Source organism: Platichthys flesus, chromosome 2 (assembly GCF_949316205.1).
Source record: "Platichthys flesus chromosome 2, fPlaFle2.1, whole genome shotgun sequence".
NCBI lineage: Eukaryota > Metazoa > Chordata > Actinopteri > Pleuronectiformes > Pleuronectidae > Platichthys > Platichthys flesus.
The window spans coordinates 4,682,349-4,706,908 of NC_084946.1; the positions used below are offsets into that span (position 1 = coordinate 4,682,349).

General features: G+C 39.8%; 38 non-coding genes across 38 annotated transcripts; all 38 read right to left on the reverse strand.

The window, feature by feature from the left end:
- Positions 1-744: 744 nt before the first annotated feature.
- On the reverse strand, positions 745-817 carry trnaf-gaa (transfer RNA phenylalanine (anticodon GAA)). The gene has a single exon. It is a non-coding gene; the product is annotated as a tRNA-Phe (tRNA).
- A 491-nt stretch (positions 818-1,308) lies between these two features.
- trnaf-gaa (transfer RNA phenylalanine (anticodon GAA)) lies at positions 1,309-1,381 on the reverse strand. Its single transcript has one exon. It is a non-coding gene; the product is annotated as a tRNA-Phe (tRNA).
- A 389-nt stretch (positions 1,382-1,770) lies between these two features.
- Positions 1,771-1,843, reverse strand: trnaf-gaa (transfer RNA phenylalanine (anticodon GAA)). Its single transcript has one exon. It is a non-coding gene; the product is annotated as a tRNA-Phe (tRNA).
- Positions 1,844-2,735: 892 nt separating this feature from the next.
- Positions 2,736-2,808, reverse strand: trnaf-gaa (transfer RNA phenylalanine (anticodon GAA)). Its single transcript has one exon. It is a non-coding gene; the product is annotated as a tRNA-Phe (tRNA).
- Positions 2,809-3,208: 400 nt separating this feature from the next.
- trnaf-gaa (transfer RNA phenylalanine (anticodon GAA)) lies at positions 3,209-3,281 on the reverse strand. Its single transcript has one exon. It is a non-coding gene; the product is annotated as a tRNA-Phe (tRNA).
- A 415-nt stretch (positions 3,282-3,696) lies between these two features.
- On the reverse strand, positions 3,697-3,769 carry trnaf-gaa (transfer RNA phenylalanine (anticodon GAA)). Its single transcript has one exon. It is a non-coding gene; the product is annotated as a tRNA-Phe (tRNA).
- A 400-nt stretch (positions 3,770-4,169) lies between these two features.
- Positions 4,170-4,242, reverse strand: trnaf-gaa (transfer RNA phenylalanine (anticodon GAA)). The gene has a single exon. It is a non-coding gene; the product is annotated as a tRNA-Phe (tRNA).
- Positions 4,243-4,657: 415 nt separating this feature from the next.
- On the reverse strand, positions 4,658-4,730 carry trnaf-gaa (transfer RNA phenylalanine (anticodon GAA)). Its single transcript has one exon. It is a non-coding gene; the product is annotated as a tRNA-Phe (tRNA).
- Positions 4,731-5,130: 400 nt separating this feature from the next.
- trnaf-gaa (transfer RNA phenylalanine (anticodon GAA)) lies at positions 5,131-5,203 on the reverse strand. Its single transcript has one exon. It is a non-coding gene; the product is annotated as a tRNA-Phe (tRNA).
- A 415-nt stretch (positions 5,204-5,618) lies between these two features.
- Positions 5,619-5,691, reverse strand: trnaf-gaa (transfer RNA phenylalanine (anticodon GAA)). Its single transcript has one exon. It is a non-coding gene; the product is annotated as a tRNA-Phe (tRNA).
- A 400-nt stretch (positions 5,692-6,091) lies between these two features.
- trnaf-gaa (transfer RNA phenylalanine (anticodon GAA)) lies at positions 6,092-6,164 on the reverse strand. Its single transcript has one exon. It is a non-coding gene; the product is annotated as a tRNA-Phe (tRNA).
- A 491-nt stretch (positions 6,165-6,655) lies between these two features.
- trnaf-gaa (transfer RNA phenylalanine (anticodon GAA)) lies at positions 6,656-6,728 on the reverse strand. The gene has a single exon. It is a non-coding gene; the product is annotated as a tRNA-Phe (tRNA).
- Positions 6,729-7,110: 382 nt separating this feature from the next.
- trnaf-gaa (transfer RNA phenylalanine (anticodon GAA)) lies at positions 7,111-7,183 on the reverse strand. Its single transcript has one exon. It is a non-coding gene; the product is annotated as a tRNA-Phe (tRNA).
- An 848-nt stretch (positions 7,184-8,031) lies between these two features.
- Positions 8,032-8,104, reverse strand: trnaf-gaa (transfer RNA phenylalanine (anticodon GAA)). The gene has a single exon. It is a non-coding gene; the product is annotated as a tRNA-Phe (tRNA).
- Positions 8,105-8,504: 400 nt separating this feature from the next.
- Positions 8,505-8,577, reverse strand: trnaf-gaa (transfer RNA phenylalanine (anticodon GAA)). Its single transcript has one exon. It is a non-coding gene; the product is annotated as a tRNA-Phe (tRNA).
- An 865-nt stretch (positions 8,578-9,442) lies between these two features.
- Positions 9,443-9,515, reverse strand: trnaf-gaa (transfer RNA phenylalanine (anticodon GAA)). The gene has a single exon. It is a non-coding gene; the product is annotated as a tRNA-Phe (tRNA).
- Positions 9,516-10,006: 491 nt separating this feature from the next.
- On the reverse strand, positions 10,007-10,079 carry trnaf-gaa (transfer RNA phenylalanine (anticodon GAA)). The gene has a single exon. It is a non-coding gene; the product is annotated as a tRNA-Phe (tRNA).
- A 415-nt stretch (positions 10,080-10,494) lies between these two features.
- trnaf-gaa (transfer RNA phenylalanine (anticodon GAA)) lies at positions 10,495-10,567 on the reverse strand. The gene has a single exon. It is a non-coding gene; the product is annotated as a tRNA-Phe (tRNA).
- A 960-nt stretch (positions 10,568-11,527) lies between these two features.
- On the reverse strand, positions 11,528-11,600 carry trnaf-gaa (transfer RNA phenylalanine (anticodon GAA)). The gene has a single exon. It is a non-coding gene; the product is annotated as a tRNA-Phe (tRNA).
- A 415-nt stretch (positions 11,601-12,015) lies between these two features.
- On the reverse strand, positions 12,016-12,088 carry trnaf-gaa (transfer RNA phenylalanine (anticodon GAA)). The gene has a single exon. It is a non-coding gene; the product is annotated as a tRNA-Phe (tRNA).
- A 960-nt stretch (positions 12,089-13,048) lies between these two features.
- On the reverse strand, positions 13,049-13,121 carry trnaf-gaa (transfer RNA phenylalanine (anticodon GAA)). Its single transcript has one exon. It is a non-coding gene; the product is annotated as a tRNA-Phe (tRNA).
- A 415-nt stretch (positions 13,122-13,536) lies between these two features.
- Positions 13,537-13,609, reverse strand: trnaf-gaa (transfer RNA phenylalanine (anticodon GAA)). Its single transcript has one exon. It is a non-coding gene; the product is annotated as a tRNA-Phe (tRNA).
- Positions 13,610-14,100: 491 nt separating this feature from the next.
- Positions 14,101-14,173, reverse strand: trnaf-gaa (transfer RNA phenylalanine (anticodon GAA)). The gene has a single exon. It is a non-coding gene; the product is annotated as a tRNA-Phe (tRNA).
- A 415-nt stretch (positions 14,174-14,588) lies between these two features.
- On the reverse strand, positions 14,589-14,661 carry trnaf-gaa (transfer RNA phenylalanine (anticodon GAA)). Its single transcript has one exon. It is a non-coding gene; the product is annotated as a tRNA-Phe (tRNA).
- Positions 14,662-15,621: 960 nt separating this feature from the next.
- trnaf-gaa (transfer RNA phenylalanine (anticodon GAA)) lies at positions 15,622-15,694 on the reverse strand. Its single transcript has one exon. It is a non-coding gene; the product is annotated as a tRNA-Phe (tRNA).
- A 415-nt stretch (positions 15,695-16,109) lies between these two features.
- Positions 16,110-16,182, reverse strand: trnaf-gaa (transfer RNA phenylalanine (anticodon GAA)). The gene has a single exon. It is a non-coding gene; the product is annotated as a tRNA-Phe (tRNA).
- Positions 16,183-17,142: 960 nt separating this feature from the next.
- Positions 17,143-17,215, reverse strand: trnaf-gaa (transfer RNA phenylalanine (anticodon GAA)). The gene has a single exon. It is a non-coding gene; the product is annotated as a tRNA-Phe (tRNA).
- Positions 17,216-17,630: 415 nt separating this feature from the next.
- trnaf-gaa (transfer RNA phenylalanine (anticodon GAA)) lies at positions 17,631-17,703 on the reverse strand. Its single transcript has one exon. It is a non-coding gene; the product is annotated as a tRNA-Phe (tRNA).
- A 400-nt stretch (positions 17,704-18,103) lies between these two features.
- On the reverse strand, positions 18,104-18,176 carry trnaf-gaa (transfer RNA phenylalanine (anticodon GAA)). Its single transcript has one exon. It is a non-coding gene; the product is annotated as a tRNA-Phe (tRNA).
- Positions 18,177-18,667: 491 nt separating this feature from the next.
- Positions 18,668-18,740, reverse strand: trnaf-gaa (transfer RNA phenylalanine (anticodon GAA)). The gene has a single exon. It is a non-coding gene; the product is annotated as a tRNA-Phe (tRNA).
- Positions 18,741-19,122: 382 nt separating this feature from the next.
- Positions 19,123-19,195, reverse strand: trnaf-gaa (transfer RNA phenylalanine (anticodon GAA)). Its single transcript has one exon. It is a non-coding gene; the product is annotated as a tRNA-Phe (tRNA).
- An 848-nt stretch (positions 19,196-20,043) lies between these two features.
- On the reverse strand, positions 20,044-20,116 carry trnaf-gaa (transfer RNA phenylalanine (anticodon GAA)). The gene has a single exon. It is a non-coding gene; the product is annotated as a tRNA-Phe (tRNA).
- Positions 20,117-20,516: 400 nt separating this feature from the next.
- On the reverse strand, positions 20,517-20,589 carry trnaf-gaa (transfer RNA phenylalanine (anticodon GAA)). The gene has a single exon. It is a non-coding gene; the product is annotated as a tRNA-Phe (tRNA).
- Positions 20,590-21,454: 865 nt separating this feature from the next.
- Positions 21,455-21,527, reverse strand: trnaf-gaa (transfer RNA phenylalanine (anticodon GAA)). Its single transcript has one exon. It is a non-coding gene; the product is annotated as a tRNA-Phe (tRNA).
- Positions 21,528-22,018: 491 nt separating this feature from the next.
- Positions 22,019-22,091, reverse strand: trnaf-gaa (transfer RNA phenylalanine (anticodon GAA)). Its single transcript has one exon. It is a non-coding gene; the product is annotated as a tRNA-Phe (tRNA).
- An 865-nt stretch (positions 22,092-22,956) lies between these two features.
- Positions 22,957-23,029, reverse strand: trnaf-gaa (transfer RNA phenylalanine (anticodon GAA)). The gene has a single exon. It is a non-coding gene; the product is annotated as a tRNA-Phe (tRNA).
- Positions 23,030-23,520: 491 nt separating this feature from the next.
- Positions 23,521-23,593, reverse strand: trnaf-gaa (transfer RNA phenylalanine (anticodon GAA)). The gene has a single exon. It is a non-coding gene; the product is annotated as a tRNA-Phe (tRNA).
- Positions 23,594-24,008: 415 nt separating this feature from the next.
- trnaf-gaa (transfer RNA phenylalanine (anticodon GAA)) lies at positions 24,009-24,081 on the reverse strand. The gene has a single exon. It is a non-coding gene; the product is annotated as a tRNA-Phe (tRNA).
- Positions 24,082-24,560: the final 479 nt, after the last annotated feature.

Below are 24,560 nucleotides of genomic sequence, written 5' to 3' on the forward strand. Positions count from 1 at the left end.
CAAGTGTACAGTTGTGTTGCTTGTGACTCACTTATCATCCAAAAGGTTTTTTCAGTCCTACCTGATTGCCAGCCTCTTACTGTTTTGAGAGTTCTTATGTTTACCAAGCAGCTTGTTCTACCCATTGTTTCCTCCAAGTTATGGTTTGAAAGGCTGTTGATACCTTTATGTCATACTTCCTCATTTTTATCATCTCTTTCACTAGGGTAACTGAAGTTGGGATGGGGTTTGGGCTAAGCACAGCTCAACATTGGGATATCTAACTTCCAACCTTGAGCGCTATGCCTTCATATCTGCCGAAACCCGGGATCGAACCAGGGACCTTTAGATCTTCAGTCTAACGCAACTACTGGAATGGAGGCCATCTAGTGAGACACAAATACATTTTTGACTGATATTTCTGTTGGAAATTTGTAAAGATTCTCAGTCATACAAATCATGGTTTCTTCAAAAGTTGTACAAGGGACTTGCTTGTGACTCACGTCTCATCAAGAAGCCTTTTTCGTCCTAACTGCCTAAGAGTCTCTTGCTGTTTCGAGAGTTCTTATGTTTAACACGCAGCTTGTTGTACCTACAGGTTCTTCAATGTCATGGTTTGAAAGGCTGTTGATACCTTTACGTCATACATCCACATTTCTATCATCTCTTTCACTAGGGTAACTGAAGTTGGGATAGGGATTGGGATAAGCACAGCTCAATATTGGGATATCTAACTTCCAACATTGAGCGTTATGCCTTCATATCTGCCGAAACCCGGGATCAAACCAGGGACCTTTAGATCTTCAGTCTAACGCTCTCCCAACTGAGCTATTTCGGCATGTAAAATTACTGGTATAGAAGCTAAGTATTGAGAAACAAATGCATATTTGAGTGACATATCTGGTGAAAATCTGTGAAGATTCTCAGTCATCCAAATCATGATTTCATGTAGTGAGAAACAAATATATTTTTGACTGATATTTCTGTTGGAAATTTGTAAACATTCTTAGTCATCCAAATCATGGTTTCTTCAAAAGTTGTACAAGTGTACAGGGGACTTGCTTGTGACTCACGTCTAATCAAGAAGCCTTTTTTGTCCTAACTGCCTAAGAGTCTCTTGCTGTTTCGAGAGTTCTTATGTTTACCACGCAGCTTGTTGTACCTACAGGTTCCTCAAAGTCATGGTTTGAAAGGCTGTTGATACCTTTACGTCATACATACACATTTCTATCATCTCTATTATTAGGGTAACTGAAGTTAGGGTGTGGTTGGGAGAAGCACTGCCTAAACATGAAAATTTCATAGCTTTAAAACTCCAGCTTTTGCATCTGCCGAAACCCGGGATGGAACCAGGGACCTTTAGAGATTCAGTCTGACACTCTCCCAACTGAGCTATTTCGGCATGTAAAACTACTGGCATGGAGGCCATCTTTTAGACTGATATTTCTGTTGGAAATTTGTAAAGATTCTTAGTCATCCAAATCATGGTTTCTTCAAAAGTTGTACAGGGGACTAGCTTGTGACTCACGTCTCATCAAGAAGCCTTTTTCGTCCTAACTACCTAAGAGTCTCTTGCTGTTTCGAGAGTTCTTATGTTTACCACGCATCTTGTTGTACCTACAGGTTCCTCAATGTCATGGTTTGAAAGGCTGTTGATACCTTTACGTCTTACATCCACATTTCTATCATCTCTATTATTAGGGTAACTGAAGTTAGGGTGTGGTTGGGAGAAGCACTGCCTAAAGATGAAAATTTCTAATTTCACAGCTTTAAAACAACAGCTTTTGAATCTGGCGAAACCCGGGATCGAACCAGGGACCTTTAGAGCTTCAGTCTAACGCTCTCCCATCTGAGCTATTTCGGCATGTAAAACTTCTGGTATGGAGGCCATTTAGTGAGAAACAAATATATTTTTGACTGATATTTCTTTTGGAAATTTGTAAAGATTCTTAGTCATCCAAATCATGGTTTCTTCAAAAGTTGTACAAGTGTACAGGGGACTTGCTTGTGACTCACGTCTCATCAAGAAGCCTTTTTCGTCCTAACTGCCTAAGACTCTCTTGCTGTTTCGAGAGTTCTTATGTTTACCACGCAGCTTGTTGTACCTACAGGTTCCTCAAAGTCATGGTTTGAAAGGCTGTTGATAACTTTACGTCATACATCCACATTTCTATCATCTCTATTATTAGGGTAACTGAAGTTAGGGTGTGGTTGGGAGAAGCACTGCCTAAAGATGGAAATTTCTAATTTCATAGCTTTAAAAGTACAGCTTTTGGTTCGGGATCGAACCAGGGACCTTTAGAGCTTCAGTCTAACGCTCTCCCACCTGAGCTATTTTGGCATGTAAATCTATTGGTATAGAAGCTAAGTAGTGAGAAACAAATGTATATTTGAGTGAAACATCTGGTGAAAATCTGTGAAGATTCTCAGTCATCCAAATCATGATTTCATCAGAAGTTCTTCAAGTGTACAGTTGTGTTGCTTGTGACTCACCTATCATCCAAAAAGCTTTTTCAGTCCTTCCTGATTGCCAGCCTCTAACTTTTTTGAGAGTTCTTATGATTACCAAGCAGCTTGTTCTACCCATTGTTTCCTCCAAGTTATGGTTTGAAAGGCTGTTGATACCTTTATGTCATACTTCCTCATTTCTATCATCTCTTTCACTAGGGTAACTGAAGTTGGGATGAGGATTGGGATAAGCACAGCTCAATATTGGGATATCTAACTTCCAACATTGAGCGTTATGCCTTCATATCTGCCGAAACCCGGGATCGAACCAGGGACCTTTAGATCTTCAGTCTAACGCTCTCCCAACTGAGCTATTTCGGCATGTAAAACTACTGGTATGGAGGCCATGTAGTGAGAAACAAATATATTTTTGACTGATATTTCTGTTGGAAATTTGTAAAGATTCTTAGTCATGCAAATCATGGTTTCTTCAAAAGTTGTACAGGGGACTAGCTTGTGACTCACGTCTCATCAAGAAGCCTTTTTCGTCCTAACTGCCTAAGAGTCTCTTGCTGTTTCGAGAGTTCTTATGTTTACCACGCATCTTGTTGTACCTACAGGTTCCTCAAAGTCATGGTTTGAAAGGCTGTTGATACCTTTACGTCATACATACACATTTCTATCATCTCTATTATTAGGGTAACTGAAGTTAGGGTGTGGTTGGGAGAAGCACTGCCTAAACATGAAAATTTCATAGCTTTAAAAATACAGCTTTTGCATCTGCCGAAACCCGGGATGGAACCAGGGACCTTTAGAGCTTCACTCTAACGCTCTCCCAACTGAGCTATTTTGGCATGTAAAACTACTGGTATAGAAGCTAAGTAGTGAGAAACAAATGTATATTTGAGTGACATATCTTGTGAAAATCTGTGAAGATTCTCAGTCATTCAAATCATGATTTCATCAGAAGTTCTCCAAGTGTACAGTTGTGTTGCTTGTGACTCACCTATCATCCAAAAAGCTTTTTCAGTCCTTCCTGATTGCCAGCCTCTAACTTTTTTGAGAGTTCTTATGATTACCAAGCAGCTTGTTCTACCCATTGTTTCCTCCAAGTTATGGTTTGAAAGGCTGTTGATACCTTTATGTCATACTTCCTCATTTCTATCATCTCTTTCACTAGGGTAACTGAAGTTGGGATGAGGATTGGGATAAGCACAGCTCAATATTGGGATATCTAACTTCCAACATTGAGCGTTATGCCTTCATATCTGCCGAAACCCGGGATCGAACCAGGGACCTTTAGATCTTCAGTCTAACGCTCTCCCAACTGAGCTATTTCGGCATGTAAAACTACTGGTATGGAGGCCATGTAGTGAGAAACAAATATATTTTTGACTGATATTTCTGTTGGAAATTTGTAAAGATTCTTAGTCATGCAAATCATGGTTTCTTCAAAAGTTGTACAGGGGACTAGCTTGTGACTCACGTCTCATCAAGAAGCCTTTTTCGTCCTAACTGCCTAAGAGTCTCTTGCTGTTTCGAGAGTTCTTATGTTTACCACGCATCTTGTTGTACCTACAGGTTCCTCAAAGTCATGGTTTGAAAGGCTGTTGATACCTTTACGTCATACATACACATTTCTATCATCTCTATTATTAGGGTAACTGAAGTTAGGGTGTGGTTGGGAGAAGCACTGCCTAAACATGAAAATTTCATAGCTTTAAAAATACAGCTTTTGCATCTGCCGAAACCCGGGATGGAACCAGGGACCTTTAGAGCTTCACTCTAACGCTCTCCCAACTGAGCTATTTTGGCATGTAAAACTACTGGTATAGAAGCTAAGTAGTGAGAAACAAATGTATATTTGAGTGACATATCTTGTGAAAATCTGTGAAGATTCTCAGTCATTCAAATCATGATTTCATCAGAAGTTCTCCAAGTGTACAGTTGTGTTGCTTGTGACTCACCTATCATCCAAAAAGCTTTTTCAGTCCTTCCTGATTGTCAGCCTCTAACTTTTTTGAGAGTTCTTATGATTACCAAGCAGCTTGTTCTACCCATTGTTTCCTCCAAGTTATGGTTTGAAAGGCTGTTGATACCTTTATGTCATACTTCCTCATTTCTATCATCTCTTTCACTAGGGTAACTGAAGTTGGGATGGGGATTGGGATAAGAACAGCTCAATATTGGGATATCTAACTTCCAACATTGAGCGTTATGCCTTCATATCTGCCGAAACCCGGGATCGAACCAGGGACCTTTAGATCTTCAGTCTAACGCTCTCCCAACTGAGCTATTTCGGCATGTAAAACTACTGGTATGGAGGCCATGTAGTGAGAAACAAATATATTTTTGACTGATATTTCTGTTGGAAATTTGTAAAGATTCTTAGTCATGCAAATCATGGTTTCTTCAAAAGTTGTACAGGGGACTAGCTTGTGACTCACGTCTCATCAAGAAGCCTTTTTCGTCCTAACTGCCTAAGAGTCTCTTGCTGTTTCGAGAGTTCTTATGTTTACCACGCATCTTGTTGTACCTACAGGTTCCTCAAAGTCATGGTTTGAAAGGCTGTTGATACCTTTACGTCATACATACACATTTCTATCATCTCTATTATTAGGGTAACTGAAGTTAGGGTGTGGTTGGGAGAAGCACTGCCTAAACATGAAAATTTCATAGCTTTAAAAATACAGCTTTTGCATCTGCCGAAACCCGGGATGGAACCAGGGACCTTTAGAGCTTCACTCTAACGCTCTCCCAACTGAGCTATTTTGGCATGTAAAACTACTGGTATAGAAGCTAAGTAGTGAGAAACAAATGTATATTTGAGTGACATATCTTGTGAAAATCTGTGAAGATTCTCAGTCATTCAAATCATGATTTCATCAGAAGTTCTCCAAGTGTACAGTTGTGTTGCTTGTGACTCACCTATCATCCAAAAAGCTTTTTCAGTCCTTCCTGATTGTCAGCCTCTAACTTTTTTGAGAGTTCTTATGATTACCAAGCAGCTTGTTCTACCCATTGTTTCCTCCAAGTTATGGTTTGAAAGGCTGTTGATACCTTTATGTCATACTTCCTCATTTCTATCATCTCTTTCACTAGGGTAACTGAAGTTGGGATGGGGATTGGGATAAGCACAGCTCAATATTGGGATATCTAACTTCCAACATTGAGCGTTATGCCTTCATATCTGACGAAACCCGGGATCGAACCAGGGACCTTTAGATCTTCAGTCTAACGCTCTCCCAACTGAGCTATTTCGGCATGTAAAACTACTGGTATGGAGGCCATGTAGTGAGAAACAAATATATTTTTGACTGATATTTCTGTTGGAAATTTGTAAAGATTCTTAGTCATCCAAATCATGGTTTCTTCAAAAATTGTACAGGGGACTTGCTTGTGACTTACGTCTCATCAAGAAGCCTTTTTCGTCCTAACCGCCTAAGAGTCTCTTGCTGTTTCGAGAGTTCTTATGTTTAACACGCAGCTTGTTGTACCTACAGGTTCTTCAATGTCATGGTTTGAAAGGCTGTTGATACCTTTACGTCATACATCCACATTTCTATCATCTCTATTATTAGGGTAACTGAAGTTAGGGTGTGGTTGGGAGAAGCACTGCCTAAACATGAAAATTTCATAGCTTTAAAAATACAGCTTTTGCATCTGCCGAAACCCAGAATCGAACCAGGGACCTTTAGAGCTTCAGTCTAACGCTCTCCCAACTGAGCTATTTCGGCATGTAAAAGTACTGGTATAGAAGCTAAGTATTGAGAAACAAATGCATATTTGAGTGACATATCTGGTGAAAATCTGTGAAGATTCTCAGTCATCCAAATCATGATTTCATGTAGTGAGAAACAAATATATTTTTGACTGATATTTCTGTTGGAAATTTGTAAAGATTCTTAGTCATCCAAATCATGGTTTCTTCAAAAGTTGTACAAGTGTACAGGGGACTAGCTTGTGACTCACGTCTCATCAAGAAGCCTTTTTCGTCCTAACTGCCTAAGAGTGTCTTGCTGTTTCGAGAGTTCTTATGTTTACCACGCAGCTTGTTGTACCTACAGGTTCCTCAATGTCATGGTTTGAAAGGCTGATGATACCTTTACGTCATACATACACATTTCTATCATCTCTATTATTAGGGTAACTGAAGTTAGGGTGTGGTTGGGAGAAGCACTGCCTAAACATGAAAATTTCATAGCTTTAAAACTCCAGCTTTTGCATCTGCCGAAACCCGGGATGGAACCAGGGACCTTTAGAGCTTCAGTCTAACGCTCTCCCAACTGAGCTATTTCGGCATGTAAAACTACTGGCATGGAGGCCATCTTTTTGACTGATATTTCTGTTGGAAATTTGTAAAGATTCTTAGTCATCCAAATCATGGTTTCTTCAAAAGTTGTACAGGGGACTAGCTTGTGACTCACGTCTCATCAAGAAGCCTTTTTCGTCCTAACTGCCTAAGAGTGTCTTGCTGTTTCGAGAGTTCTTATGTTTACCACGCAGCTTGTTGTACCTACAGGTTCCTCAAAGTCATGGTTTGAAAGGCTGTTGATACCTTTACGTCATACATACACATTTCTATCATCTCTATTATTAGGGTAACTGAAGTTAGCTTGTGGTTGGGAGAAGCACTGCCTAAACATGAAAATTTCATAGCTTTAAAACTCCAGCTATTGCATCTGCCGAAACCCGGGATGGAACCAGGGACCTTTAGAGCTTCAGTCTAACGCTCTCCCAACTGAGCTATTTCGGCATGTAAAACTACTGGCATGGAGGCCATCTTTTTGACTGATATTTCTGTTGGAAATTTGTAAAGATTCTTAGTCATCCAAATCATGGTTTCTTCAAAAGTTGTACAGGGGACTAGCTTGTGACTCACGTCTCATCAAGAAGCCTTTTTCGTCCTAACTGCCTAAGAGTCTCTTGCTGTTTCGAGAGTTCTTATGTTTACCACGCAGCTTGTTGTACCTACAGGTTCCTCAATGTCATGGTTTGAAAGGCTGTTGATACCTTTACGTCATACATCCACATTTCTATCATCTCTATTATTAGGGTAACTGAAGTTAGGGTGTGGTTGGGAGAAGCACTGCCTAAAGATGAAAATTTCTAATTTCACAGCTTTAAAACAACAGCTTTTGAATCTGGCGAAACCCGGGATCGAACGAGGGACCTTTAGAGCTTCAGTCTAACGCTCTCCCATCTGAGCTATTTCGGCATGTAAAACTACTGGTATGGAGGCCATGTAGTGAGAAACAAATATATTTTTGACTGACATTTCTGGTGGAAATTTGTAAAGATTCTTAGTCATCCAAATCATGGTTTCTTCAAAAGTTGTACAGGGGACTTGCTTGCTCATCAAGAAGCCTTTTTCGTCCTAACCGCCTAAGAGTCTCTTGCTGTTTCGAGAGTTCTTATGTATACCACGCAGCTTGTTGTACCTACAGGTTTCTCAAAGTCATGGTTTGAAAGGCTGTTGATACCTTTACGTCATACATCCACATTTCTATCACTAGGGTAACTGAATTGGGATGTGGTTTGGGATAAGCACAGCTCAATATTGGGATATCTAACTTCCAACCTTGCGTGCCATACCTTCATATCTGCCGAAACCCTGGATCGAACCAGGGACCTTTAGATCTTCAGTCTAACGCTCTCCCAACTGAGCTATTTCGGCATGTAAAACTACTGGAATGGAGGCCATCTAGTGAGACACAAATATATTTTTGAATGATATTTCTGTTGGAAATTTGTAAAGATTCTTAGTCATCCAAATCATGGTTTCTTCAAAAGTTGTACAGGGGCCTAGCTTGTGACTCACGTCTCATCAAGAAGCCTTTTTCGTCCTAACTGCCTAAGAGTCTCTTGCTGTTTCGAGAGTTCTTATGTTTACCACGCAGCTTGTTGTACCTACAGGTTCCTCAATGTCATGGTTTGAAAGGCAGTTGATACCTTTACGTCATACATCCACATTTCTATCATCTCTATTATTAGGGTAACTGAAGTTAGGGTGTGGTTGGGAGAAGCACTGCCTAAAGATGAAAATTTCATAGCTTTAAAACTACAGCTTTTGCATCTGCCGAAACCCGGGATCGAACCAGGGACCTTTAGAGCTTCAGTCTAACGCTCTCCCAACTGAGCTATTTTGGCATGTAAAACTACTGGTATAGAAGCTAAGTAGTGAGAAACAAATGTATATTTGAGTGACATATCTTGTGAAAATCTGTGAAGATTCTCAGTCATTCAAATCATGATTTCATCAGAAGTTCTTCAAGTGTACAGTTGTGTTGCTTGTGACTCACTTATCATCCAAAAGGTTTTTTCAGTCCTACCTGATTGCCAGCCTCTTACTGTTTTGAGAGTTCTTATGTTTACCAAGCAGCTTGTTCTACCCATTGTTTCCTCCAAGTTATGGTTTGAAAGGCTGTTGATACCTTTATGTCATACTTCCTCATTTTTATCATCTCTTTCACTAGGGTAACTGAAGTTGGGATGGGGTTTGGGCTAAGCACAGCTCAACATTGGGATATCTAACTTCCAACCTTGAGCGCTATGCCTTCATATCTGCCGAAACCCGGGATGGAACCAGGGACCTTTAGATCTTCAGTCTAACGCAACTACTGGAATGGAGGCCATCTAGTGAGACACAAATACATTTTTGACTGATATTTCTGTTGGAAATTTGTAAAGATTCTCAGTCATACAAATCATGGTTTCTTCAAAAGTTGTACAAGGGACTTGCTTGTGACTCACGTCTCATCAAGAAGCCTTTTTCGTCCTAACTGCATAAGAGTCTCTTGCTGTTTCGAGAGTTCTTATGTTTAACACGCAGCTTGTTGTACCTACAGGTTCTTCAATGTCATGGTTTGAAAGGCTGTTGATACCTTTACGTCATACATCCACATTTCTATCATCTCTTTCACTAGGGTAACTGAAGTTGGGATGGGGATTGGGATAAGCACAGCTCAATATTGGGATATCTAACTTCCAACATTGAGCGTTATGCCTTCATATCTGCCGAAACCCGGGATCAAACCAGGGACCTTTAGATCTTCAGTCTAACGCTCTCCCAACTGAGCTATTTCGGCATGTAAAATTACTGGTATAGAAGCTAAGTATTGAGAAACAAATGCATATTTGAGTGACATATCTGGTGAAAATCTGTGAAGATTCTCAGTCATCCAAATCATGATTTCATGTAGTGAGAAACAAATATATTTTTGACTGATATTTCTGTTGGAAATTTGTAAACATTCTTAGTCATCCAAATCATGGTTTCTTCAAAAGTTGTACAAGTGTACAGGGGACTTGCTTGTGACTCACGTCTAATCAAGAAGCCTTTTTTGTCCTAACTGCCTAAGAGTCTCTTGCTGTTTCGAGAGTTCTTATGTTTACCACGCAGCTTGTTGTACCTACAGGTTCCTCAAAGTCATGGTTTGAAAGGCTGTTGATACCTTTACGTCATACATACACATTTCTATCATCTCTATTATTAGGGTAACTAAAGTTAGGGTGTGGTTGGGAGAAGCACTGCCTAAACATGAAAATTTCATAGCTTTAAAAATACAGCTTTTGCATCTGCCGAAACCCGGGATGGAACCAGGGACCTTTAGAGCTTCAGTCTAACGCTCTCCCAACTGAGCTATTTTGGCATGTAAAACTACTGGTATAGAAGCTAAGTAGTGAGAAACAAATGTATATTTGAGTGACATATCTTGTGAAAATCTGTGAAGATTCTCAGTCATTCAAATCATGATTTCATCAGAAGTTCTCCAAGTGTACAGTTGTGTTGCTTGTGACTCACCTATCATCCAAAAAGCTTTTTCAGTCCTTCCTGATTGCCAGCCTCTAACTTTTTTGAGAGTTCTTATGATTACCAAGCAGCTTGTTCTACCCATTGTTTCCTCCAAGTTATAGTTTGAAAGGCTGTTGATACCTTTATGTCATACTTCCTCATTTCTATCATCTCTTTCACTAGGGTAACTGAAGTTGGGATGGGGATTGGGATAAGCACAGCTCAATATTGGGATATCTAACTTCCAACATTGAGCGTTATGCCTTCATATCTGCCGAAACCCGGGATCGAACCAGGGACCTTTAGATCTTCAGTCTAACGCTCTCCCAACTGAGCTATTTCGGCATGTAACTACTGGTATGGAGGCCATGTAGTGAGAAACAAATATATTTTTGACTGATATTTCTGTTGGAAATTTGTAAAGATTCTTAGTCATCCAAATCATGGTTTCTTCAAAAGTTGTACAGGGGACTTGCTTGTGACTCACGTCTCATCAAGAAGCCTTTTTCGTCCTAACCGCCTAAGAGTCTCTTGCTGTTTCGAGAGTTCTTATGTTTAACACGCAGCTTGTTGTACCTACAGGTTCTTCAATGTCATGGTTTGAAAGGCTGTTGATACCTTTACGTCATACATCCACATTTCTATCATCTCTATTATTAGGTAACTGAAGTTAGGGTGTGGTTGGGAGAAGCACTGCCTAAACATGAAAATTTCATAGCTTTAAAAATACAGCTTTTGCATCTGCCAAAACCCAGAATCGACATGGGACCTTTAGAGCTTCAGTCTAACGCTCTCCCAACTGAGCTATTTCGGCATGTAAAAGTACTGGTATAGAAGCTAAGTATTGAGAAACAAATGCATATTTGAGTGACATATCTGGTGAAAATCTGTGAAGATTCTCAGTCATCCAAATCATGATTTCATGTAGTGAGAAACAAATATATTTTTGACTGATATTTCTGTTGGAAATTTGTAAAGATTCTTAGTCATCCAAATCATGGTTTCTTCAAAAGTTGTACAAGTGTACAGGGGACTTGCTTGTGACTCACGTCTCATCAAGAAGCCTTTTTCGTCCTAACTGCCTAAGAGTCTCTTGCTGTTTCGAGAGTTCTTATGTTTACCACGCATCTTGTTGTACCTACAGGTTCCTCAAAGTCATGGTTTGAAAGGCTGTTGATACCTTTACGTCATACATACACATTTCTATCATCTCTATTATTAGGGTAACTGAAGTTAGGGTGTGGTTGGGAGAAGCACTGCCTAAACATGAAAATTTCATAGCTTTAAAAATACAGCTTTTGCATCTGCCGAAACCCGGGATGGAACCAGGGACCTTTAGAGCTTCACTCTAACGCTCTCCCAACTGAGCTATTTTGGCATGTAAAACTACTGGTATAGAAGCTAAGTAGTGAGAAACAAATGTATATTTGAGTGACATATCTTGTGAAAATCTGTGAAGATTCTCAGTCATTCAAATCATGATTTCATCAGAAGTTCTCCAAGTGTACAGTTGTGTTGCTTGTGACTCACCTATCATCCAAAAAGCTTTTTCAGTCCTTCCTGATTGCCAGCCTCTAACTTTTTTGAGAGTTCTTATGATTACCAAGCAGCTTGTTCTACCCATTGTTTCCTCCAAGTTATGGTTTGAAAGGCTGTTGATACCTTTATGTCATACTTCCTCATTTCTATCATCTCTTTCACTAGGGTAACTGAAGTTGGGATGGGGATTGGGATAAGCACAGCTCAATATTGGGATATCTAACTTCCAACATTGAGCGTTATGCCTTCATATCTGCCGAAACCCGGGATCGAACCAGGGACCTTTAGATCTTCAGTCTAACGCTCTCCCAACTGAGCTATTTCGGCATGTAACTACTGGTATGGAGGCCATGTAGTGAGAAACAAATATATTTTTGACTGATATTTCTGTTGGAAATTTGTAAAGATTCTTAGTCATCCAAATCATGGTTTCTTCAAAAGTTGTACAGGGGACTTGCTTGTGACTCACGTCTCATCAAGAAGCCTTTTTCGTCCTAACCGCCTAAGAGTCTCTTGCTGTTTCGAGAGTTCTTATGTTTAACACGCAGCTTGTTGTACCTACAGGTTCTTCAATGTCATGGTTTGAAAGGCTGTTGATACCTTTACGTCATACATCCACATTTCTATCATCTCTATTATTAGGTAACTGAAGTTAGGGTGTGGTTGGGAGAAGCACTGCCTAAACATGAAAATTTCATAGCTTTAAAAATACAGCTTTTGCATCTGCCAAAACCCAGAATCGACATGGGACCTTTAGAGCTTCAGTCTAACGCTCTCCCAACTGAGCTATTTCGGCATGTAAAAGTACTGGTATAGAAGCTAAGTATTGAGAAACAAATGCATATTTGAGTGACATATCTGGTGAAAATCTGTGAAGATTCTCAGTCATCCAAATCATGATTTCATGTAGTGAGAAACAAATATATTTTTGACTGATATTTCTGTTGGAAATTTGTAAAGATTCTTAGTCATCCAAATCATGGTTTCTTCAAAAGTTGTACAAGTGTACAGGGGACTTGCTTGTGACTCACGTCTCATCAAGAAGCCTTTTTCGTCCTAACTGCCTAAGAGTCTCTTGCTGTTTCGAGAGTTCTTATGTTTACCACGCATCTTGTTGTACCTACAGGTTCCTCAAAGTCATGGTTTGAAAGGCTGTTGATACCTTTACGTCATACATACACATTTCTATCATCTCTATTATTAGGGTAACTGAAGTTAGGGTGTGGTTGGGAGAAGCACTGCCTAAACATGAAAATTTCATAGCTTTAAAAATACAGCTTTTGCATCTGCCGAAACCCGGGATGGAACCAGGGACCTTTAGAGCTTCACTCTAACGCTCTCCCAACTGAGCTATTTTGGCATGTAAAACTACTGGTATAGAAGCTAAGTAGTGAGAAACAAATGTATATTTGAGTGACATATCTTGTGAAAATCTGTGAAGATTCTCAGTCATTCAAATCATGATTTCATCAGAAGTTCTCCAAGTGTACAGTTGTGTTGCTTGTGACTCACCTATCATCCAAAAAGCTTTTTCAGTCCTTCCTGATTGTCAGCCTCTAACTTTTTTGAGAGTTCTTATGATTACCAAGCAGCTTGTTCTACCCATTGTTTCCTCCAAGTTATGGTTTGAAAGGCTGTTGATACCTTTATGTCATACTTCCTCATTTCTATCATCTCTTTCACTAGGGTAACTGAAGTTGGGATGGGGATTGGGATAAGCACAGCTCAATATTGGGATATCTAACTTCCAACATTGAGCGTTATGCCTTCATATCTGACGAAACCCGGGATCGAACCAGGGACCTTTAGATCTTCAGTCTAACGCTCTCCCAACTGAGCTATTTCGGCATGTAAAATTACTGGTATAGAAGCTAAGTATTGAGAAACAAATGCATATTTGAGTGACATATCTGGTGAAAATCTGTGAAGATTCTCAGTCATCCAAATCATGATTTCATGTAGTGAGAAACAAATATATTTTTGACTGATATTTCTGTTGGAAATTTGTAAACATTCTTAGTCATCCAAATCATGGTTTCTTCAAAAGTTGTACAAGTGTACAGGGGACTTGCTTGTGACTCACGTCTAATCAAGAAGCCTTTTTTGTCCTAACTGCCTAAGAGTCTCTTGCTGTTTCGAGAGTTCTTATGTTTACCACGCAGCTTGTTGTACCTACAGGTTCCTCAAAGTCATGGTTTGAAAGGCTGTTGATACCTTTACGTCATACATACACATTTCTATCATCTCTATTATTAGGGTAACTAAAGTTAGGGTGTGGTTGGGAGAAGCACTGCCTAAACATGAAAATTTCATAGCTTTAAAAATACAGCTTTTGCATCTGCCGAAACCCGGGATGGAACCAGGGACCTTTAGAGCTTCAGTCTAACGCTCTCCCAACTGAGCTATTTTGGCATGTAAAACTACTGGTATAGAAGCTAAGTAGTGAGAAACAAATGTATATTTGAGTGACATATCTTGTGAAAATCTGTGAAGATTCTCAGTCATTCAAATCATGATTTCATCAGAAGTTCTCCAAGTGTACAGTTGTGTTGCTTGTGACTCACCTATCATCCAAAAAGCTTTTTCAGTCCTTCCTGATTGCCAGCCTCTAACTTTTTTGAGAGTTCTTATGATTACCAAGCAGCTTGTTCTACCCATTGTTTCCTCCAAGTTATAGTTTGAAAGGCTGTTGATACCTTTATGTCATACTTCCTCATTTCTATCATCTCTTTCACTAGGGTAACTGAAGTTGGGATGGGGATTGGGATAAGCACAGCTCAATATTGGGATATCTAACTTCCAACATTGAGCGTTATGCCTTCATATCTGCCGAAACCCGGGATCGAACCAGGGACCTTTAGATCTTCAGTCTAACGCTCTCCCAACTGAGCTATTTCGGCATGTAACTACTGGTATGGAGGCCATGTAGTGAGAAACAAATATATTTTTGACTGATATTTCTGTTGGAAATTTGTAAAGATTCTTAGTCATCCAAATCATGGTTTCTTCAAAAGTTGTACAGGGGACTTGCTTGTGACTCACGTCTCATCAAGAAGCCTTTTTCGTCCTAACCGCCTAAGAGTCTCTTGCTGTTTCGAGAGTTCTTATGTTTAACACGCAGCTTGTTGTACCTACAGGTTCTTCAATGTCATGGTTTGAAAGGCTGTTGATACCTTTACGTCATACATCCACATTTCTATCATCTCTATTATTAGGTAACTGAAGTTAGGGTGTGGTTGGGAGAAGCACTGCCTAAACATGAAAATTTCATAGCTTTAAAAATACAGCTTTTGCATCTGCCAAAACCCAGAATCGACATGGGACCTTTAGAGCTTCAGTCTAACGCTCTCCCAACTGAGCTATTTCGGCATGTAAAAGTACTGGTATAGAAGCTAAGTATTGAGAAACAAATGCATATTTGAGTGACATATCTGGTGAAAATCTGTGAAGATTCTCAGTCATCCAAATCATGATTTCATGTAGTGAGAAACAAATATATTTTTGACTGATATTTCTGTTGGAAATTTGTAAAGATTCTTAGTCATCCAAATCATGGTTTCTTCAAAAGTTGTACAAGTGTACAGGGGACTTGCTTGTGACTCACGTCTCATCAAGAAGCCTTTTTCGTCCTAACTGCCTAAGAGTCTCTTGCTGTTTCGAGAGTTCTTATGTTTACCACGCATCTTGTTGTACCTACAGGTTCCTCAAAGTCATGGTTTGAAAGGCTGTTGATACCTTTACGTCATACATACACATTTCTATCATCTCTATTATTAGGGTAACTGAAGTTAGGGTGTGGTTGGGAGAAGCACTGCCTAAACATGAAAATTTCATAGCTTTAAAAATACAGCTTTTGCATCTGCCGAAACCCGGGATGGAACCAGGGACCTTTAGAGCTTCACTCTAACGCTCTCCCAACTGAGCTATTTTGGCATGTAAAACTACTGGTATAGAAGCTAAGTAGTGAGAAACAAATGTATATTTGAGTGACATATCTTGTGAAAATCTGTGAAGATTCTCAGTCATTCAAATCATGATTTCATCAGAAGTTCTCCAAGTGTACAGTTGTGTTGCTTGTGACTCACCTATCATCCAAAAAGCTTTTTCAGTCCTTCCTGATTGCCAGCCTCTAACTTTTTTGAGAGTTCTTATGATTACCAAGCAGCTTGTTCTACCCATTGTTTCCTCCAAGTTATGGTTTGAAAGGCTGTTGATACCTTTATGTCATACTTCCTCATTTCTATCATCTCTTTCACTAGGGTAACTGAAGTTGGGATGGGGATTGGGATAAGCACAGCTCAATATTGGGATATCTAACTTCCAACATTGAGCGTTATGCCTTCATATCTGCCGAAACCCGGGATCGAACCAGGGACCTTTAGATCTTCAGTCTAACGCTCTCCCAACTGAGCTATTTCGGCATGTAACTACTGGTATGGAGGCCATGTAGTGAGAAACAAATATATTTTTGACTGATATTTCTGTTGGAAATTTGTAAAGATTCTTAGTCATCCAAATCATGGTTTCTTCAAAAGTTGTACAGGGGACTTGCTTGTGACTCACGTCTCATCAAGAAGCCTTTTTCGTCCTAACCGCCTAAGAGTCTCTTGCTGTTTCGAGAGTTCTTATGTTTAACACGCAGCTTGTTGTACCTACAGGTTCTTCAATGTCATGGTTTGAAAGGCTGTTGATACCTTTACGTCATACATCCACATTTCTATCATCTCTATTATTAGGTAACTGAAGTTAGGGTGTGGTTGGGAGAAGCACTGCCTAAACATGAAAATTTCATAGCTTTAAAAATACAGCTTTTGCATCTGCCAAAACCCAGAATCGACATGGGACCTTTAGAGCTTCAGTCTAACGCTCTCCCAACTGAGCTATTTCGGCATGTAAAAGTACTGGTATAGAAGCTAAGTATTGAGAAACAAATGCATATTTGAGTGACATATCTGGTGAAAATCTGTGAAGATTCTCAGTCATCCAAATCATGATTTCATGTAGTGAGAAACAAATATATTTTTGACTGATATTTCTGTTGGAAATTTGTAAAGATTCTTAGTCATCCAAATCATGGTTTCTTCAAAAGTTGTACAAGTGTACAGGGGACTTGCTTGTGACTCACGTCTCATCAAGAAGCCTTTTTCGTCCTAACTGCCTAAGAGTCTCTTGCTGTTTCGAGAGTTCTTATGTTTACCACGCATCTTGTTGTACCTACAGGTTCCTCAAAGTCATGGTTTGAAAGGCTGTTGATACCTTTACGTCATACATACACATTTCTATCATCTCTATTATTAGGGTAACTGAAGTTAGGGTGTGGTTGGGAGAAGCACTGCCTAAACATGAAAATTTCATAGCTTTAAAAATACAGCTTTTGCATCTGCCGAAACCCGGGATGGAACCAGGGACCTTTAGAGCTTCACTCTAACGCTCTCCCAACTGAGCTATTTTGGCATGTAAAACTACTGGTATAGAAGCTAAGTAGTGAGAAACAAATGTATATTTGAGTGACATATCTTGTGAAAATCTGTGAAGATTCTCAGTCATTCAAATCATGATTTCATCAGAAGTTCTCCAAGTGTACAGTTGTGTTGCTTGTGACTCACCTATCATCCAAAAAGCTTTTTCAGTCCTTCCTGATTGTCAGCCTCTAACTTTTTTGAGAGTTCTTATGATTACCAAGCAGCTTGTTCTACCCATTGTTTCCTCCAAGTTATGGTTTGAAAGGCTGTTGATACCTTTATGTCATACTTCCTCATTTCTATCATCTCTTTCACTAGGGTAACTGAAGTTGGGATGGGGATTGGGATAAGCACAGCTCAATATTGGGATATCTAACTTCCAACATTGAGCGTTATGCCTTCATATCTGACGAAACCCGGGATCGAACCAGGGACCTTTAGATCTTCAGTCTAACGCTCTCCCAACTGAGCTATTTCGGCATGTAAAACTACTGGTATGGAGGCCATGTAGTGAGAAACAAATATATTTTTGACTGATATTTCTGTTGGAAATTTGTAAAGATTCTTAGTCATCCAAATCATGGTTTCTTCAAAAATTGTACAGGGGACTTGCTTGTGACTTACGTCTCATCAAGAAGCCTTTTTCGTCCTAACCGCCTAAGAGTCTCTTGCTGTTTCGAGAGTTCTTATGTTTAACACGCAGCTTGTTGTACCTACAGGTTCTTCAATGTCATGGTTTGAAAGGCTGTTGATACCTTTACGTCATACATCCACATTTCTATCATCTCTATTATTAGGGTAACTGAAGTTAGGGTGTGGTTGGGAGAAGCACTGCCTAAACATGAAAATTTCATAGCTTTAAAAATACAGCTTTTGCATCTGCCGAAACCCAGAATCGAACCAGGGACCTTTAGAGCTTCAGTCTAACGCTCTCCCAACTGAGCTATTTCGGCATGTAAAAGTACTGGTATAGAAGCTAAGTATTGAGAAACAAATGCATATTTGAGTGACATATCTGGTGAAAATCTGTGAAGATTCTCAGTCATCCAAATCATGATTTCATGTAGTGAGAAACAAATATATTTTTGACTGATATTTCTGTTGGAAATTTGTAAAGATTCTTAGTCATCCAAATCATGGTTTCTTCAAAAGTTGTACAAGTGTACAGGGGACTTGCTTGTGACTCACGTCTAATCAAGAAGCCTTTTTTGTCCTAACTGCCTAAGAGTCTCTTGCTGTTTCGAGAGTTCTTATGTTTACCACGCAGCTTGTTGTACCTACAGGTTCCTCAAAGTCATGGTTTGAAAGGCTGATGATACCTTTACGTCATACATACACATTTCTATCATCTCTATTATTAGGGTAACTGAAGTTAGGGTGTGGTTGGGAGAAGCACTGCCTAAACATGAAAATTTCATAGCTTTAAAACTCCAGCTTTTGCATCTGCCGAAACCCGGGATGGAACCAGGGACCTTTAGAGCTTCAGTCTAACGCTCTCCCAACTGAGCTATTTCGGCATGTAAAACTACTGGCATGGAGGCCATCTTTTTGACTGATATTTCTGTTGGAAATTTGTAAAGATTCTTAGTCATCCAAATCATGGTTTCTTCAAAAGTTGTACAGGGGACTAGCTTGTGACTCACGTCTCATCAAGAAGCCTTTTTCGTCCTAACTGCCTAAGAGTGTCTTGCTGTTTCGAGAGTTCTTATGTTTACCACGCAGCTTGTTGTACCTACAGGTTCCTCAAAGTCATGGTTTGAAAGGCTGTTGATACCTTTACGTCATACATACACATTTCTATCATCTCTATTATTAGGGTAACTGAAGTTAGCTTGTGGTTGGGAGAAGCACTGCCTAAACATGAAAATTTCATAGCTTTAAAACTCCAGCTTTTGCATCTGCCGAAACCCGGGATGGAACCAGGGACCTTTAGAGCTTCAGTCTAACGCTCTCCCAACTGAGCTATTTCGGCATGTAAAACTACTGGCATGGAGGCCATCTTTTTGACTGATATTTCTGTTGGAAATTTGTAAAGATTCTTAGTCATCCAAATCATGGTTTCTTCAAAAGTTGTACAGGGGACTAGCTTGTGACTCACGTCTCATCAAGAAGCCTTTTTCGTCCTAACTGCCTAAGAGTCTCTTGCTGTTTCGAGAGTTCTTATGTTTACCACGCAGCTTGTTGTACCTACAGGTTCCTCAATGTCATGGTTTGAAAGGCTGTTGATACCTTTACGTCATACATCCACATTTCTATCATCTCTATTATTAGGGTAACTGAAGTTAGGGTGTGGTTGGGAGAAGCACTGCCTAAAGATGAAAATTTCTAATTTCACAGCTTTAAAACAACAGCTTTTGAATCTGGCGAAACCCGGGATCGAACGAGGGACCTTTAGAGCTTCAGTCTAACGCTCTCCCATCTGAGCTATTTCGGCATGTAAAACTACTGGTATGGAGGCCATGTAGTGAGAAACAAATATATTTTTGACTGATATTTCTGGTGGAAATTTGTAAAGATTCTTAGTCATCCAAATCATGGTTTCTTCAAAAGTTGTACAGGGGACTTGCTTGCTCATCAAGAAGCCTTTTTCGTCCTAACCGCCTAAGAGTCTCTTGCTGTTTCGAGAGTTCTTATGTATACCACGCAGCTTGTTGTACCTACAGGTTTCTCAAAGTCATGGTTTGAAAGGCTGTTGATACCTTTACGTCATACATCCACATTTCTATCACTAGGGTAACTGAATTGGGATGTGGTTTGGGATAAGCACAGCTCAATATTGGGATATCTAACTTCCAACCTTGCGTGCCATACCTTCATATCTGCCGAAACCCTGGATCGAACCTGGGACCTTTAGATCTTCAGTCTAACGCTCTCCCAACTGAGCTATTTCGGCATGTAAAACTACTGGAATGGAGGCCATCTAGTGAGACACAAATATATTTTTGAATGATATTTCTGTTGGAAATTTGTAAAGATTCTTAGTCATCCAAATCATGGTTTCTTCAAAAGTTGTACAGGGGCCTAGCTTGTGACTCACGTCTCATCAAGAAGCCTTTTTCGTCCTAACTGCCTAAGAGTCTCTTGCTGTTTCGAGAGTTCTTATGTTTACCACGCAGCTTGTTGTACCTACAGGTTCCTCAATGTCATGGTTTGAAAGGCTGTTGATACCTTTACGTCATACATCCACATTTCTATCATCTCTATTATTAGGGTAACTGAAGTTAGGGTGTGGTTGGGAGAAGCACTGCCTAAAGATGAAAATTTCATAGCTTTAAAACTACAGCTTTTGCATCTGCCGAAACCCGGGATCGAACCAGGGACCTTTAGAGCTTCAGTCTAACGCTCTCCCAACTGAGCTATTTTGGCATGTAAAACTACTGGTATAGAAGCTAAGTAGTGAGAAACAAATGTATATTTGAGTGACATATCTTGTGAAAATCTGTGAAGATTCTCAGTCATTCAAATCATGATTTCATCAGAAGTTCTTCAAGTGTACAGTTGTGTTGCTTGTGACTCACTTATCATCCAAAAGGTTTTTTCAGTCCTACCTGATTGCCAGCCTCTTACTGTTTTGAGAGTTCTTATGTTTACCAAGCAGCTTGTTCTACCCATTGTTTCCTCCAAGTTATGGTTTGAAAGGCTGTTGATACCTTTATGTCATACTTCCTCATTTTTATCATCTCTTTCACTAGGGTAACTGAAGTTGGGATGGGGTTTGGGCTAAGCACAGCTCAACATTGGGATATCTAACTTCCAACCTTGAGCGCTATGCCTTCATATCTGCCGAAACCCGGGATGGAACCAGGGACCTTTAGATCTTCAGTCTAACGCAACTACTGGAATGGAGGCCATCTAGTGAGACACAAATACATTTTTGACTGATATTTCTGTTGGAAATTTGTAAAGATTCTCAGTCATACAAATCATGGTTTCTTCAAAAGTTGTACAAGGGACTTGCTTGTGACTCACGTCTCATCAAGAAGCCTTTTTCGTCCTAACTGCATAAGAGTCTCTTGCTGTTTCGAGAGTTCTTATGTTTAACACGCAGCTTGTTGTACCTACAGGTTCTTCAATGTCATGGTTTGAAAGGCTGTTGATACCTTTACGTCATACATCCACATTTCTATCATCTCTTTCACTAGGGTAACTGAAGTTGGGATGGGGATTGGGATAAGCACAGCTCAATATTGGGATATCTAACTTCCAACATTGAGCGTTATGCCTTCATATCTGCCGAAACCCGGGATCAAACCAGGGACCTTTAGATCTTCAGTCTAACGCTCTCCCAACTGAGCTATTTCGGCATGTAAAATTACTGGTATAGAAGCTAAGTATTGAGAAACAAATGCATATTTGAGTGACATATCTGGTGAAAATCTGTGAAGATTCTCAGTCATCCAAATCATGATTTCATGTAGTGAGAAACAAATATATTTTTGACTGATATTTCTGTTGGAAATTTGTAAACATTCTTAGTCATCCAAATCATGGTTTCTTCAAAAGTTGTACAAGTGTACAGGGGACTTGCTTGTGACTCACGTCTCATCAAGAAGCCTTTTTCGTCCTAACTGCCTAAGAGTCTCTTGCTGTTTCGAGAGTTCTTATGTTTACCACGCAGCTTGTTGTACCTACAGGTTCCTCAATGTCATGGTTTGAAAGGCTGTTGATACCTTTACGTCATACATCCACATTTCTATCATCTCTATTATTAGGGTAACTGAAGTTAGGGTGTGGTTGGGAGAAGCACTGCCTAAAGATGAAAATTTCATAGCTTTAAAACTACAGCTTTTGCATCTGCCGAAACCCGGGATCGAACCAGGGACCTTTAGAGCTTCAGTCTAACGCTCTCCCAACTGAGCTATTTTGGCATGTAAAACTACTGGTATAGAAGCTAAGTAGTGAGAAACAAATGTATATTTGAGTGACATATCTTGTGAAAATCTGTGAAGATTCTCAGTCATTCAAATCATGATTTCATCAGAAGTTCTTCAAGTGTACAGTTGTGTTGCTTGTGACTCACTTATCATCCAAAAGGTTTTTTCAGTCCTACCTGATTGCCAGCCTCTTACTGTTTTGAGAGTTCTTATGTTTACCAAGCAGCTTGTTCTACCCATTGTTTCCTCCAAGTTATGGTTTGAAAGGCTGTTGATACCTTTATGTCATACTTCCTCATTTTTATCATCTCTTTCACTAGGTTAACTGAAGTTGGGATGGGGTTTGGGCTAAGCACAGCTCAACATTGGGATATCTAACTTCCAACCTTGAGCGCTATGCCTTCATATCTGCCGAAACCCGGGATGGAACCAGGGACCTTTAGATCTTCAGTCTAACGCAACTACTGGAATGGAGGCCATCTAGTGAGACACAAATACATTTTTGACTGATATTTCTGTTGGAAATTTGTAAAGATTCTCAGTCATACAAATCATGGTTTCTTCAAAAGTTGTACAAGGGACTTGCTTGTGACTCACGTCTCATCAAGAAGCCTTTTTCGTCCTAACTGCATAAGAGTCTCTTGCTGTTTCGAGAGTTCTTATGTTTAACACGCAGCTTGTTGTACCTACAGGTTATTCAATGTCATGGTTTGAAAGGCTGTTGATACCTTTACGTCATACATCCACATTTCTATCATCTCTTTCACTAGGGTAACTGAAGTTGGGATGGGGATTGGGATAAGCACAGCTCAATATTGGGATATCTAACTTCCAACATTGAGCGTTATGCCTTCATATCTGCCGAAACCCGGGATCAAACCAGGGACCTTTAGATCTTCAGTCTAACGCTCTCCCAACTGAGCTATTTCGGCATGTAAAATTACTGGTATAGAAGCTAAGTATTGAGAAACAAATGCATATTTGAGTGACATATCTGGTGAAAATCTGTGAAGATTCTCAGTCATCCAAATCATGATTTCATGTAGTGAGAAACAAATATATTTTTGACTGATATTTCTGTTGGAAATTTGTAAACATTCTTAGTCATCCAAATCATGGTTTCTTCAAAAGTTGTACAAGTGTACAGGGGACTTGCTTGTGACTCACGTCTAATCAAGAAGCCTTTTTTGTCCTAACTGCCTAAGAGTCTCTTGCTGTTTCGAGAGTTCTTATGTTTACCACGCAGCTTGTTGTACCTACAGGTTCCTCAAAGTCATGGTTTGAAAGGCTGTTGATACCTTTACGTCATACATACACATTTCTATCATCTCTATTATTAGGGTAACTAAAGTTAGGGTGTGGTTGGGAGAAGCACTGCCTAAACATGAAAATTTCATAGCTTTAAAAATACAGCTTTTGCATCTGCCGAAACCCGGGATGGAACCAGGGACCTTTAGAGCTTCAGTCTAACGCTCTCCCAACTGAGCTATTTTGGCATGTAAAACTACTGGTATAGAAGCTAAGTAGTGAGAAACAAATGTATATTTGAGTGACATATCTTGTGAAAATCTGTGAAGATTCTCAGTCATTCAAATCATGATTTCATCAGAAGTTCTCCAAGTGTACAGTTGTGTTGCTTGTGACTCACCTATCATCCAAAAAGCTTTTTCAGTCCTTCCTGAATGCCAGCCTCTAACTTTTTTGAGAGTTCTTATGATTACCAAGCAGCTTGTTCTACCCATTGTTTCCTCCAAGTTATGGTTTGAAAGGCTGTTGATACCTTTATGTCATACTTCCTCATTTCTATCATCTCTTTCACTAGGGTAACTGAAGTTGGGATGGGGATTGGGATAAGCACAGCTCAATATTGGGATATCTAACTTCCAACATTGAGCGTTATGCCTTCATATCTGCCGAAACCCGGGATCGAACCAGGGACCTTTAGATCTTCAGTCTAACGCTCTCCCAACTGAGCTATTTCGGCATGTAACTACTGGTATGGAGGCCATGTAGTGAGAAACAAATATATTTTTGACTGATATTTCTGTTGGAAATTTGTAAAGATTCTTAGTCATCCAAATCATGGTTTCTTCAAAAGTTGTACAGGGGACTTGCTTGTGACTCACGTCTCATCAAGAAGCCTTTTTCGTCCTAACCGCCTAAGAGTCTCTTGCTGTTTCGAGAGTTCTTATGTTTAACACGCAGCTTGTTGTACCTACAGGTTCTTCAATGTCATGGTTTGAAAGGCTGTTGATACCTTTACGTCATACATCCACATTTCTATCATCTCTATTATTAGGTAACTGAAGTTAGGGTGTGGTTGGGAGAAGCACTGCCTAAACATGAAAATTTCATAGCTTTAAAAATACAGCTTTTGCATCTGCCGAAACCCAGAATCGACATGGGACCTTTAGAGCTTCAGTCTAACGCTCTCCCAACTGAGCTATTTCGGCATGTAAAAGT